Genomic DNA, 12,999 nt, shown 5'->3' with positions numbered 1-12,999 from the left:
CCACTATGCCAAGGAACTGTTTCTGTGCTGGTTGCATCATTGACTTTCCCTAAGTAACTACAAGTCCCAAGAAACCTGAGATCTTATCTTTCCTATTCACGACCATACATCAGGGGAGTGACTCTTGTGCCTCACCCAAGTGGAAAGGTTCTTGATTCTGACAAATTACTCTCCACGATCATTCCAGCAGTTCTCCAAACTTTAACATGTTATATTCAGGGAAAAACAAACATATTAGTTCATTCAATATGTCATTATTAGTAGCCGAGAGTGTTTCCAGGGACAGGGGACAGTCATGCCACAGAGACCGAGCACCACCCTCGTGGAACTGTAGTGGGAGGGACAGGCATAACTAAATATAGCATATGCCAGCAGCCAGAAGAGCTTCGGAAAAAATCGAGGTGGGGAGAGAAATGGAGAGATTGGGGTGAAAGTCACAAGGTCAAGTCAACTTGGGAATCGGGGATATCATTCCAGAAAAAGCTGTTTGTGCCCCCAGAAAAAACAAGTTAGGGTATATATAGGAATATTTATTAATAACTGGCTATCAGACACAATACAGAGTTAAAACATTTGCTTTATACTAAGTTTGGCCTTAAGCACTACATTTGTCCCCTGAATACCCCAGGAGTGATTCCTGAATACATAACCAGGAGTAAGCCCTGAACACCCCTAGCTATGGCCCAACCCTTGTCCCCAACAAAAGATAAAATTTTATCATTTGCAACAAAATGAAAAAGACTCCAGGGGATTATAGGAAACAAAGTAAAAGTAAGTCAAGATACTTACTTGGATAAATATTGGCGGATTTCATCCACTTGTGTAATATCAGAAACAAAACAATGAAAACAGGCCCAAGGACAGCAAAACAGAGGAGGTGGTGGGAGAATGGCGTGGGGGTATATTCTTGGGAATTTAAAAGTTTTAAACCACTTTTAAAGGAAAAAGAAAGGAGAGAGGAAAAATAGATAAAAGAGGACTGTCGAGATGGTAGAGATAGTATATTTGGTAGGGTGTTTGCTTTATCAACCCTAGTTTGACCTGGGAATCAGGAGTGATTTCTGAAAAAAAGCCAGAAGAAAGAAGGTGTGGCCAGATGCTGCCTTCCTGAACAATCTTGAGAGGAGGGAGAATGCTGTCCTCTGATTTCCAACCTTAAAAAGATAACTTTGGGGGCCGGAGAGATAGTACAGCTGCGTTTGCTTTGCAAGCAGCTGATCCAGGACCTAAGGTGGTTGGTTCGAAGAGGTCCCATATGGTCCCCCGTGCCTGCCTAGAGCTATTTCTGAGCAGATAGCCAGGAGTAACACCTGAGCACCGCAAGGTGTGGCCCAAAAACAAAAACAAAACAAAACAAAAAGAGATAACTTTGGGGGCCCGGAGAGATAGCACAGCCGTGTTTGCCTTGCAAGCAGCCGATCCAGGACCTAAGGTGGTTGGTTCGAATCCTGGTGTCCCATACGGTCCCCTGTGCCTGCCAGGAGCTATTTCTGAGCAGACAGCCAGGAATAACCCCTGAGCACCGCCAGGTGTGGCCCAAAAACAACAACAAGAAAAGAAAAAAAAAAAAAAAGAGATAACTTTGGAACAGAGAGATAGTACGGGGGAATAGATGCATGCCTGGTATGCAGCCAACCCCAGTTCCATTTCTACCACATAAGAGCACCCAAACATCCCCCCAGAGGTCACTCCTGAGTTGGGAGTCTACTTTAAGCAGTCCATGGGAACCTTTTTACTTCCTGTTCACCAGATATAGCTATCTGGGGTCCTGGGTCACCATATCACACCACACCACACCACACCCCACACATACACACACCTGGGACTTCCAGATCTGTCCTAGAGATAACTGCATTTGATAGCTGGCTTTTAATTAGCACCATTCAAATTTCTATTTGTCTCTTTCTTCCACTTTTTTTGGGGGGGAGGGGGGTTGCTTTTAAGCCACAGCTTGGGACTACTGCCTATGATCCTTCTGGGGCAGGGGGAAGGGAACCATGCAGTGCTGGGAATCAAATCTGGTTCTCCCCCGTGTACAACCTGTGCTCAGATCACAGAACCATAACCCTATCTCAAGCAGTGATTAACTTTGTTCCTAGAGGCACGGGAGTGGGAACACTCAGACACAGAGCCCTTCTAAGACAAGACCAAGAGGCTAGAGAGGCCCTATGCAGCACAAATCAGCAAACTACAGGTCCCGGCATGCCTTGCATCCCCAGCGGAAGTGATGCTTTCCCCCTGCAGCAGCATTGAAGTGAAGGGCCTGCAGAACAGGTCTGAGCTCTTGACACATCCATTCAGAGTCCACACACCATCTCCCCTTGAATAAGGCACCTTCCACTGTGCCCTCTTACCCGCTGTCTGTTTCCCAATTAGCCCATTTTGTCATTGGCCTGGTTGATGGTATTAAGGTCAACAGGTATGTGATTGGATCACCCACGTGAGACCTAAGCCCAGTGAGAGGGAGAAAAATCAAAGGTGCCTTGTAAGTGTGAGCACTTTCTCCCACTGTGAACCAGAAAACAGTCTTCAGATGCCTGCTTGATTTTTGGTTTAGTTTGTTGAGTTTGGTTTAAGTTTGGGGGCCACACCTAACAGTGCTAACTCCTGGCTCTATGCTCACGGATCGGATCACTCACTCCTTCCAGGGTTGGGGGAACCGTATATGATGACAGGGATTGAACCCAGCTTGGCTCGGTGCAAGGCAAATGTCCTACTCAGTTTTCTATCTACCTCTCTAGCACCCCCAAATGCTTATTTGAATTTTCTCCGCAGCATATAAGCTCAGGACAAGGCCACTCCACTTTGCTCCCTGGGCAAATCTAAATGAATGGGAGAGAATGGTTCTGCCTCCTCCCTTCAAGAATGGCCAGTAATTCTGAAATAAACGTGGGAGTATGAGTTGAGCTGTTTAAAATATGCATGATGAAGAAGTCTATTTATTTATTTATTTATTTATTTTGGTTTTTGGGCCACACCCGTTTGACGCTCAGGGGTTACTCCTGGCTATGTGCTCAGAAATCGCCCCTGGCTTGGGGGGACCATATGGGACGCCGGGGGATCGAACCGCGGTCCTTCCTTGGCTAGCGCTTGCAAGGCAGACACCTTACCTCCAGCGCCACCTACCCGGCCCAGAAGTCTATTTATTAACCTTATAAACATTCCTTAAAAGGACAAGGGAAGCCTTTATAAGGAGTATCCAAGTGTCTTTTTACACAATAGCCTTTTGTGCATTGAAATGTTCATCTGTCTATTAAAAAAAGGAAAAGAACAGCGTATAAGCATGCAACTTCCATGTCTTCTGGTCATGGTGTGTTAAATCATTATTTTTCAGTTTCTTAAATGCAGAAGTTTCCTTGGTAGGTTTCCTCCTACCTAGATCAGTGCCACTTAAGAAAAGCAAAAACTTCAAATCCTTAATTCACCAACCTTTAGACATATTTAAAAGAGGGCTAATAAAAAAAACCTGAATTTTTTAAACTTTCCAAGGACGAGAGAGAGAGAAAGAGAGAGAGAGAGAGAGAGAGAGAGAGAGAGAGAGAGAGAGAGAGAGAGAGAGAGAGAGAGAATTTTATAAGGATGCTGCTTCTGGGCTCCTCTTCATCCTATTTTCTTTCTCTCTCTCTTTCCCTTTCTCTCTCTCTCTCTCTCTCTCTCTCTCTCTCTCTCTCCTCTGTGTCTCTCTTCCTTCTCTCTCTCCTTGCCTCTTTTCTTCCCTCTCTGTCTCTGTTTTTCTCTATCTTTCTCTGTCTCTCTCTGTCTCTCTGTCTCTCTAACACACACACACACACACACACACACACACACACACACACACACACACACACACACACGCATTTCGCAATCCTCTGCAGAGTTCCAAAGACTAACAAATCCACTTCGCTGGGCAAATGCATTCACGGCCCCAGTGTCTTTTTCTCTTGCTGCGCCCTTTCACCCACTCATTTCAACAATCTCGTCAACAGGCCAGTCATGGTCTAACCTCCACGAACTGGAGTTGCGAGAAGCCAATTAGACGGCCTGTTCAGGGCGAGTTGCATGAAGCTGAGAGCACTGTGATGGATTCCACCCGAGTCACCCAGCCTCAGTGCAGCCTTGAGCAAGTGTCAGGAAACCAACCTGGCCCTCCATCAGCCCCTGCCTGCCTCCAGAGGTTATTAGCTGGATGCGGGCCATAGGCTTTCAGCTCAGAAGAACCCTCTCTCCTTAAACCCCAGCAGGCTCCCCAACCAACCATTCAGTGTGTACCTGCCCCCCTCCCCAAAGCTGCCTGACCGGTTGGGCTGTTTCTGCATCGACTTCCCAGGCAAGTAAACAGCTCCTTATCGGTTCAGTTAGAAGGGACCTGGACGTTCTTTGCAAGTCAATATTGATCATTTCCATGATCTTGCCCTGCCTCCTTTGAATGGCATTGATCGACAGGTTGTCAGGATAGAAGCAGATTCTCTAGAAATCACCCTGGAGGTGTGGCCCTTTCTTCTCTGGGGAGAAGTAGCCACTGGGCCCATCAGGATTCTCTGGAAGTTCTGGCCGAGCCCCTGCATTCAGAAAACGTCCTCCTTGGCGCTCTGCATCCCGCGGCTGGCCTTGGCAGGGGTTCCTGCTGATCTTTCAGCACATCTCAACGGACTCCCAACACCGCGAGCACACACACACACATACACACCCCACCCGCACCTCCTAGCTCTGCATCCAGGAAGTGGTGGGGCCCTGAGATTCTTTCGGTGGCGATGACATAAAACAAATTGCAGCGGAAATCAAGTCAAACTTTCCCTCGCTTCTTTTGTTCTTCCAACGAGCCACTCAGAAAACACAGCCAACAGCCAGCTCTGGGTTTTTTGATGCCGTTTAATGATTGCTCTCAAGCAGAAAGGCAGACAGACCTTGGTGCTTTGTGTTTTTCTAGCTAGAGCAATAAAAAACATTCTTAAACTTTGTGTATATATACACACACATACATATATGTGTATATACATATATTACACATGCATATGTGTGCATACATATATGTGTATATATGTGTGTATTTTTTAAGCAGAAATGCCCTGTTGGTTTGGGTTGGTTAAGATTTTATTACTGGTTTTAAAAGGGAAAAGAAACAAAACTTATCAAACCGAACTTTCCTTTTATGTGCAGCAGTGATCTAATTGTTTCTCTTCTTCCTCAGAACTGCAGGCAGGAGAACACCGAGGATTTGGGTTTATCAATACTTCAACCCAGGGGGAGGGTTCAGGGCCACTAAATCTCTGCCAGGAAAGCTTACAGTCAGAATTAAACTGGGGAGCTGGCCTCCAAAAACAGAAAAAAAAATTTTTTTTCTTTTCTGAATTGAAAAAAATCACACATAATTAAGCTCTTCTCAAAGCTTTCTCATCAGCGTGCAAGATTTCATTCTGGGGGTTTAACTGAGGTTATGAGAGTGAGCATTCCCCAACTGCAGAGCTTGTATGCACGCATGCACATGTGTGAAAACACACACACACACACACACACACACACACACACACACAAATTCAGAACACCAGGCCTCTTCAAGACATCTGGTAAAAACAACTTTGCTCGCAATCCTGAAGGATGGAAGCTAGAATAGATATATGCAGGGTGGCCCCAAGATCAGTTCTCAAACTGAGTGTTCTCTGGCATGAACCCCAAATCAAAGAACTAAGTCGAGGCAGCTGAAACTTGCCTCTCTGGTCCCCCATGGCCCTCTCCTGACACAGCTATTCAGCTGTCTTTCTTAACAGCCATTTCCTAGAAAAGTGAGCCAGTTCTCTCTCAGACAGACACATGTCCCTTCCTTGGTGTCTGACTGTAAAATGGAGGTGTCTCACTAGGCAAGTATTGGTATAGGATGAGAAACAGAGTGAGAGAACTAAATCTCACTTAACCCAATGTCTGCTTTAGTTCACATAAACCAATGACAAGTACTTCAATGTTTTGAGATCCATAAATCATACACTTCCCAAGTTCTCCTGGATCAGGATAATTAGCACTGGCAAAATTTAAATTGAGCACTATTTGCAAAGTGATTGCTTTGTCAGAACACGTTTGCCTCATCCCAATGATCTCTATCTAGGAATGTATATATACTGTACATATTTATAGACTACTGCTCCGTCACATCACTTAGGCAGGCTGTAATCGGCTGTATGATTATTGAATAAACAGTGGGTGAAATGGAGGAGCGCTGGCATTTAGGCTCCTTTTATCTTGTAGTCATTAAACTGTTTATTTACCTGTCTCCATTCTTCCCTCTGCTGATTGTTTTCCAGTTGAGCCTTTCCCTTGAGCAAGATCAGATGGGAAAGTGATTTCATTCAGTTCAGAGGAGACAAAGAGAAAACATTGAAGCTGTGACTTCTCAGCTGGGTGTCCTCCATGCCTAGGCCCAGTGTCAAACAGCCTTCCAGACTTAACTCCCCTCTGCTTCAGCACTTCAAGTTCCGGCCATATCGTCTCAAACTGTACAGTTTGGTATTGGTATTGTTTGCTTGTTTGTATTATTATTTTGGGGGGGAACTCCCTGACAGCAGTTTTCAGAGCACAGAGAGGCCTCTCCTGGTGGTACCAAATCTGCTACAGTTCTGCTAGTGGGTTTGGGTCTCATGACATGGTAGGAAAGGAACTGGGGTTTGGTGCTACAAAGTTGGGAGTCACTAAGGTAATTCTTGGCAGTACTGGTGGGAGGGATCATAGGGTGCCAGGGCATGCAAGATAAGTGCTCTAGCGTTTTGTGCTATCTCCCTCCTCCTGTTTTCTTTTTTCTTTTCTTTTCTTTTCTTTCTTTCTTTCTTTCTTTCTTTCTTTCTTTCTTTCTTTCTTTCTTTCTTTCTTTCTTTCTTTCTTTCTTTCTTTCTTTCTTTCTTTCTTTCTTTCTTTCTTCCTTCCTTCCTTCCTTCCTTCCTTCCTTCCTTCCTTTTTTTTTTTTTTTTTTGGTTTTTGGGCCACACCCGGTAACGCTCAGGGGTTACTCCTGGCTATGTGCTCAGAAGTTGCTCCTGGCTTGGGGGACCATATGGGACACGGGGGATCGAACCGCGGTCCGTCCAAGGCTAGCGCAGGCAAGGCAGGCACCTTACCTTCAGCGCCACCGCCCGGCCCCCTTCCTTCCTTCCTTCCTTCCTTCCTTCCTTCCTTCCTTCCTTCCTTCCTTCCTTCCTTCCTTCCTTCCTTCCTTCCTTTCTCTCTCTCTCTCTCTCTCTCTCTCTCTCTCTCTCTCTCTCTCTTTCTTTCTTTCTTTTTGATTTTGGGACACACACTGGTTCTCAGGAATTACTTTGGGCTCTGCAATCAGAAATTACGCCTGGCAGGCTGGGAGGACCATGTGGGATGCCAGGAATTGAATCCAGGTCCACCCGGGATAGGCTAATGCAGGCAAATGCCCTACCACTGTGCTATCACTCCTGCCTCCAGTTTTATGTTTTGTTTTGTTTTGTTTGGGCCACACCCGGCAGTGCTCAGGGGATACTCCTGGCTGTCTGCTCAGAAATAGCTCCTGGCAGGCAAGGGGGACCATATGGGACACCAGGATTCAAACCAACCACTTTAGGTTCTGCTTGCAAGGCAAATACCGCTGTGCTATCTCTCTGGCCCCCTGCCTCCAGTTTTATCTTTTGGTGCTAGTGGAGGTGTGGACCACCCCTGGTCACTCTGGGTTTAATGTCCCATACATGGTATTGGGCATTTGAACTGGTATTGGCTGCATGCAAGGCCAAAGCCTCACCTCCTGCACTATTTCTCTGGCCCCTAGTTTTATCTTTGTAACAGTAGACCAGTATTCCATCGGGGGGTCTCTACATCTCACTTCTACATGATTCCAGTCAGGGCTGTGTTTTAGTGACTGAGAAATGTGACTGTGAACACGAGGCACAAATAGCCTTTAAGGTAAGTGTTTTCGGGGCCATAGATAGCATGGAGGTAAGGTGTTTGCCTTTCATGCAGAAGGATGGTGGTACAAATCCCGGCATCTCATATGGTCCCCCGAGCCTGCCAGGAGCAATTTCTGAGCGTAGAGCCAGGAGTAACCCCTGAGTACTGTTGGGTGTTACCCAAACTCCCCCCCCCCCCCCAAAAAAAAAAGAGAAGTGTTTTCCTAACTTTGGGATTAAGTCTTGGTGCAGAATTGTTGGGTCATAGGGTAAGTGTAGTGGATGATTTCAAGCACCAACCAAGATCAATTCAACTTGGTTTTGGGGGTGTCTGTGAGAGGGGTTTTGGGTAAAATCAGTAGATGAATGAATGGCCCTCCCAACATTACAAAAATTGATTATTTAAGCTTTCAAAATTAAGGCAACAAAAACCACGACCCCACCCCCTAAATGAAAGGCCACTACTATTCTTTAGAAAGGCTAAAATTCTGGGTTTGGGGTGGGCAAATGTTAACCACACTTAGAAGTCTTTCTTGGTGGGACTTTGATGTGTGGATCCCAGGCACCCCATGCTTCCCAATGTGGACTACACATTAGCCCAACTTCCCTTCTCAAGAACCCTTGAAACTTCCAGCTAAAGATAAAAATTTCCATTTCTGGGCCCAGAAAGATAGCACAGCGGTGTTTGCCTTGCAAGCAGCCGATCCAGGACCAAAGGTGGTTGGTTTGAATCCTGGTGTCCCATATGGTCCCCCGTGCCTGCCAGGAGCTATCCCTGAGCACCACCGGGTGTGGCCCAAAAACCAAAAAAAAAAAAAAATTTCCATTTCTAAACCAATAATTTCTTTTTTTTTGTTTTTTTTTGGGCCACACCCGGTAACGCTCAGGGGTTACTCCTGGCTATGCGCTCAGAAGTTGCTCCTGGCTTGGGGGACCATATGGGACGCCGGGGGATCGAACTGTGGTCCGTCCAAGGCTAGCGCAAGGCAAGGCAGGCACTTTACCTCTTGCGCCACCGCCCGGCCCCTAAACCAATAATTTCTTAACCCCCAGAACTTTACTTGACATTTTCAGTCAACACATCTTTGGTTCTTCAACCTAGCAGGCAAACTTCCAGCTTCTACTCCTGTGCTTGGAAGTCTGGAGACACTGCTGAGAACACACCATCCTGGCTACTGGGAGTGAACTGGACTCCACAGCAAAGCCACAGCTCTGTTGAGCTCCTGGAATCAAGTACACAAGTGAAGGACAATTCACTGCTACCTAACCCCAGAACAGATGATAAAAGTTGACTTTCCTCCCTAGACCATCAACATCCCTGGGAGGGAGTACAGGGACAACAGAAGAGCATCCATGGTCTGCTGGAGGCTAGTTGGAGACAGAGCTTTGAGCTAAAATAGCAGGGGTGCCTGGACCAGGTGGAGGGAGTTTGACCCCACTCTATAAGTTTTCTCAGGGATTTAAACAAATGGTCAGAACAAACATTGCAGTAAAGTACCCTTGTACTAATGGGAAGTTGGGTGCCAGGGGCTGTTGAAATGGATAGGGCCTGACTTTCTTATAGTAAGTTTCAGAGAAAATGCTTTAACTGGTTTTACCCACAAGCTCCAATAGGTAAAACATTAAACTCAGAAGCATGGAACTCAACAACGTTGGGAAACTCTCTTCTCTAGTTCCTCTTATAAAATGCATGTGAGTCTTTGGGTGTGAAGGCTTATATATGTCCATGTATGTGTTGCCATGTAGGTACATGTATGCATGTGCATATCCATGAGTGTACATATGTAGATACCTGTGAGCCTATGTGTATGTATATACTTGTGACACACACACTTTATAGTAAAAGGAAGGACCTCTGAAGTCATTCAGAGCTCCTAAATCCCAGTTCTTCTCTTAGTCATTTTGTGTTTGAGCAAAGGCCTCCAGTAAACCTCACTTTGTCTATGAAATGACTCATGCCTGCATCTTGGGTGGCCAGGGGCTGTTGAAATGGAAAAGGCCTGACTTTCTTATAGTAAGTTTCAGAGAAAATGCTCCTGAGATCAGAGAGGCAAAGCACCAAGTGTCACAGGCAAACTCCAGAAAAGTTTTGGTCACTATTGCCACTGCTGTGAGTGTCCAGATATGGCAAGGTGGAACGAAGTGTAGGAGGATAGAGCCTGATTTTCAATGTGCTTCCAGTCTTGGGCAGGAGAGAAACATTGGAAATAGAGGCATTGCCCCTATGCAGGAAGACATCAAATGTGCATTAATAGTCTATAATAGTTTGCTAACTATTTGTGGCTGGTTCTTATTTTAAATTTTTTTGTCATTTTATTGACTATATAATAGATACCTAGTATGTAGTATACTTCTACTCTGTATAGTATAAACTATGATTTATTGGTTGTAGTGAACCAAATAGCTAGAATAAATCTATTTCGGAATGAAAGAATCAATATGGTAGCCAGAGACCGCACTTGGGCCCCAAGGTCTGGAAAGAGGCAAGTGGGAGAATTATAGTAAAATATACCCAGAATGTGTAGACTTTGTCCAAAATAAAGTTTAAAATATTTTATGAACTATCATTTTGTAATGTAAAATGATTATTAAGAGCACTTAGGTGCTCACTTCGGCAGCACATATACTAAAATTGGAACAATACAGAGAAGATTAGCATGACCCCTGCGCAAAGATGACACGCAAATTCATGAAGCATTCCATATTAAAAGAAAAAAAAAGAGCACTTAGAATTTAATAAACATAATAGTATAATTTATTATTTATTTCACCTGTTCTTCCCATTTTGTATTAGTTTTGTTTTGTTTTTGTTTTCTTGTTTGTTTGGGGGCCATACCCGAACACTCCTGGCTTTGTGCTCAGAAATAGCTCCTGGCTTGGGGGTACCATATGGTATGCTGGGGATCAAACCCAGCTCTGTCCTGGATCAGCCTCCTGCAAGACAAACAAATGCCCTAATGCTGCGCTACAGCTCTGGCCCCCATTTTGTATTAGTTTTTGTTGATTTTATTATTTGTTTGGGGATCACACCTGGCAGTGTCAGGAGATATTTCCAGCTCTGTATTTGGTGTTCAAGGGACTCTGCGGTGTCAGCGATCAAACCCAGACTTCTACATGTAAATCATGTGCCTTGCCATTTGAACTATTTCTTTGAATCTTCTTTTTTTCCCTTTTTAATGTAACTCTTGGAAAATGTCATGTGGTGTTTACATTATATTTTACAAGGTAATGCTATTTTAGAGATTTGTAAGAAAGTCAACATATGAATTCATCTAATGCAGGAAATACACCTTGTGTGCTTTTTGGTTTTGTTTGTACAGTGCTAAGAACGAAACCCAGGGTCTAGACACTAACTAGTATGAAACATGCACAAGGGTACTGTTTAACACTGAGTCACATCCCAGATCCTGGAAACAACTGTGGGTGTGAATGCTAAAGACAGCTGAAGGAGGGGCCGGAGAGATAGCACAGCGGAGTTTGTCTTGCAAGCAGCTGATCCAGGACCCAAGGTGGTTGGTTCAAATCCCGGTGTCCCATATGGTCCCCCGTGCCTGCCAGGATCTATTTCTGAACAGATAGCCAGGAGTAACCCCTGAGCACCGCTGGGTGTGCCCCCCCCCAAAAAAAAACAAAACAAACAAACAAATGAAAAAAAGACAGCTGAAGGAGAATAAAGAAATGAAGAAAGATGGCATTGGGTGTAGAAACTCTAGCAGCTTCATAGAAATGGCTCATGGGAGGCCTTTGATAGGAAATAATATTTAATTATCCAAAGGAGCAGATAAATTTGGATTCTAGAAAATCTTATTGATTATGTCTTCACTTCACTATATCAGTGACCAAAGCAGCATATGAACACTTAAAAGGAAACTGAGGGAAATAGTGGACATATTCCAAAATATTCATCCATCATAGACTTCCAGACAGAAGGAGGATTCAGGAGTGATACGTTTTCTCCTGATCAGAGAACCCTCGAGTAATAAAGACCCTCCTTCTCAATCTTCTGTAGGTTTACAACCACCTTGCTTCTTTTTATTTAATTCTGATCAAACAAAACTCAAGTTGGGATGTGGGGTAGGAGGGGAGTGACTGTCCCAGCACCATTGCAGACAATAATTGTGTTTTGGTATCCTGTTAGAGTAAATGCATTGCAGTAGAAGGAATCTGAGATATCTTGCAAAATGCTGTACTCAATTCTGCTAAAACTGGTAGAAGAAATCTTCACCCTTCTCCAAAACTTCATGCCAGATTAGGGAGCTCTGAAGACAAAGCAAACACCGAAAGGGGATTGAACTTTGATCATCAAAACCCCTCCCAAGGTCAGGTGCATACAATCCAGAGCCCTGGCTGCTTCTAACACACATAAAAGCCACAGGCTAAACTACAAGGCTGACAGGGCATTTGTTTATGAGCAGAACGACGAGATTTTGTGCATGAGTCCAGGACTGCGGTTTAGTGGATTCAAATCCAATCAACTAAATCATACCGATGTTTTTGTTTTCACATGCAGAGTCCTATAAAATACCACAGATCATTCTGTGCTGTTGACACCAAAACCCACACATGCAAACCCTGATGTAGAACAGAGGTCCACACTGGGGATTAAAACCGTGCAGACTACTGAGCAATTTCACTGCCTTTGCTCTTTCCTCAATCTTGGGGTCACACAAATCAAGATATTAAATTATTTGTTTCTTCTCATTTCCCAAAGAACCTCTTTTTATTTCTTTTAAAAAAATTTTTAGAGATGGGCCCGGAGAGATAGCACAGTGGCGTTTGCCTTGCAAGCAGCCGATCCAGGACCAAAGGTGGTTGGTTCGAATCCCGGTGTCCCATATGGTCCCCCGTGCCTGCCAGGAGCTATTTCTGAGCAGACAGCCAGGAGTAATCCCTGAGCATTGCTGGGTGTGGCCCAAAAACCAAAAAAAAAAATTTTTTTAGAGTACAGGCAGGGCTCGGGTGGGGAGGAGAGAGATTTGGGACATTGGTGATGGGAACATTGCACTGGTGATGGGTGGTGTTCTTTACATGACTGAAACCCAAACACAATCACGTATGTAATCAAGGTGTTTAAATAAAATATATTAAATATAAAAAAAATTTTAGGCTTTCTTTCAAATTCTGATTTTAG

The 12,999-nt window shown here is 44.5% G+C and overlaps 1 long non-coding RNA gene and 1 other non-coding gene across 2 annotated transcripts in view; both read left to right on the top strand.

The window, feature by feature from the left end:
- LOC126019173 (uncharacterized) overlaps window positions 1–12,999 on the top strand; it is a 168,047-nt gene that overhangs the window by 15,581 nt on the left and 139,467 nt on the right. The window lies entirely within an intron of this gene.
- Window positions 10,471–10,577, top strand: LOC126019773 (U6 spliceosomal RNA). Its single transcript, XR_007499396.1, has one exon. It is a non-coding gene; the product is annotated as a U6 spliceosomal RNA (small nuclear RNA).

The sequence above is a fragment of the Suncus etruscus genome, chromosome 9 (assembly GCF_024139225.1).
Source record: "Suncus etruscus isolate mSunEtr1 chromosome 9, mSunEtr1.pri.cur, whole genome shotgun sequence".
Classification (NCBI taxonomy): Eukaryota; Metazoa; Chordata; class Mammalia; order Eulipotyphla; family Soricidae; genus Suncus; species Suncus etruscus.
The sequence above is the reverse complement of the archived record's forward strand: the minus strand, read 5'-3'. Positions and strand labels throughout refer to the sequence as shown.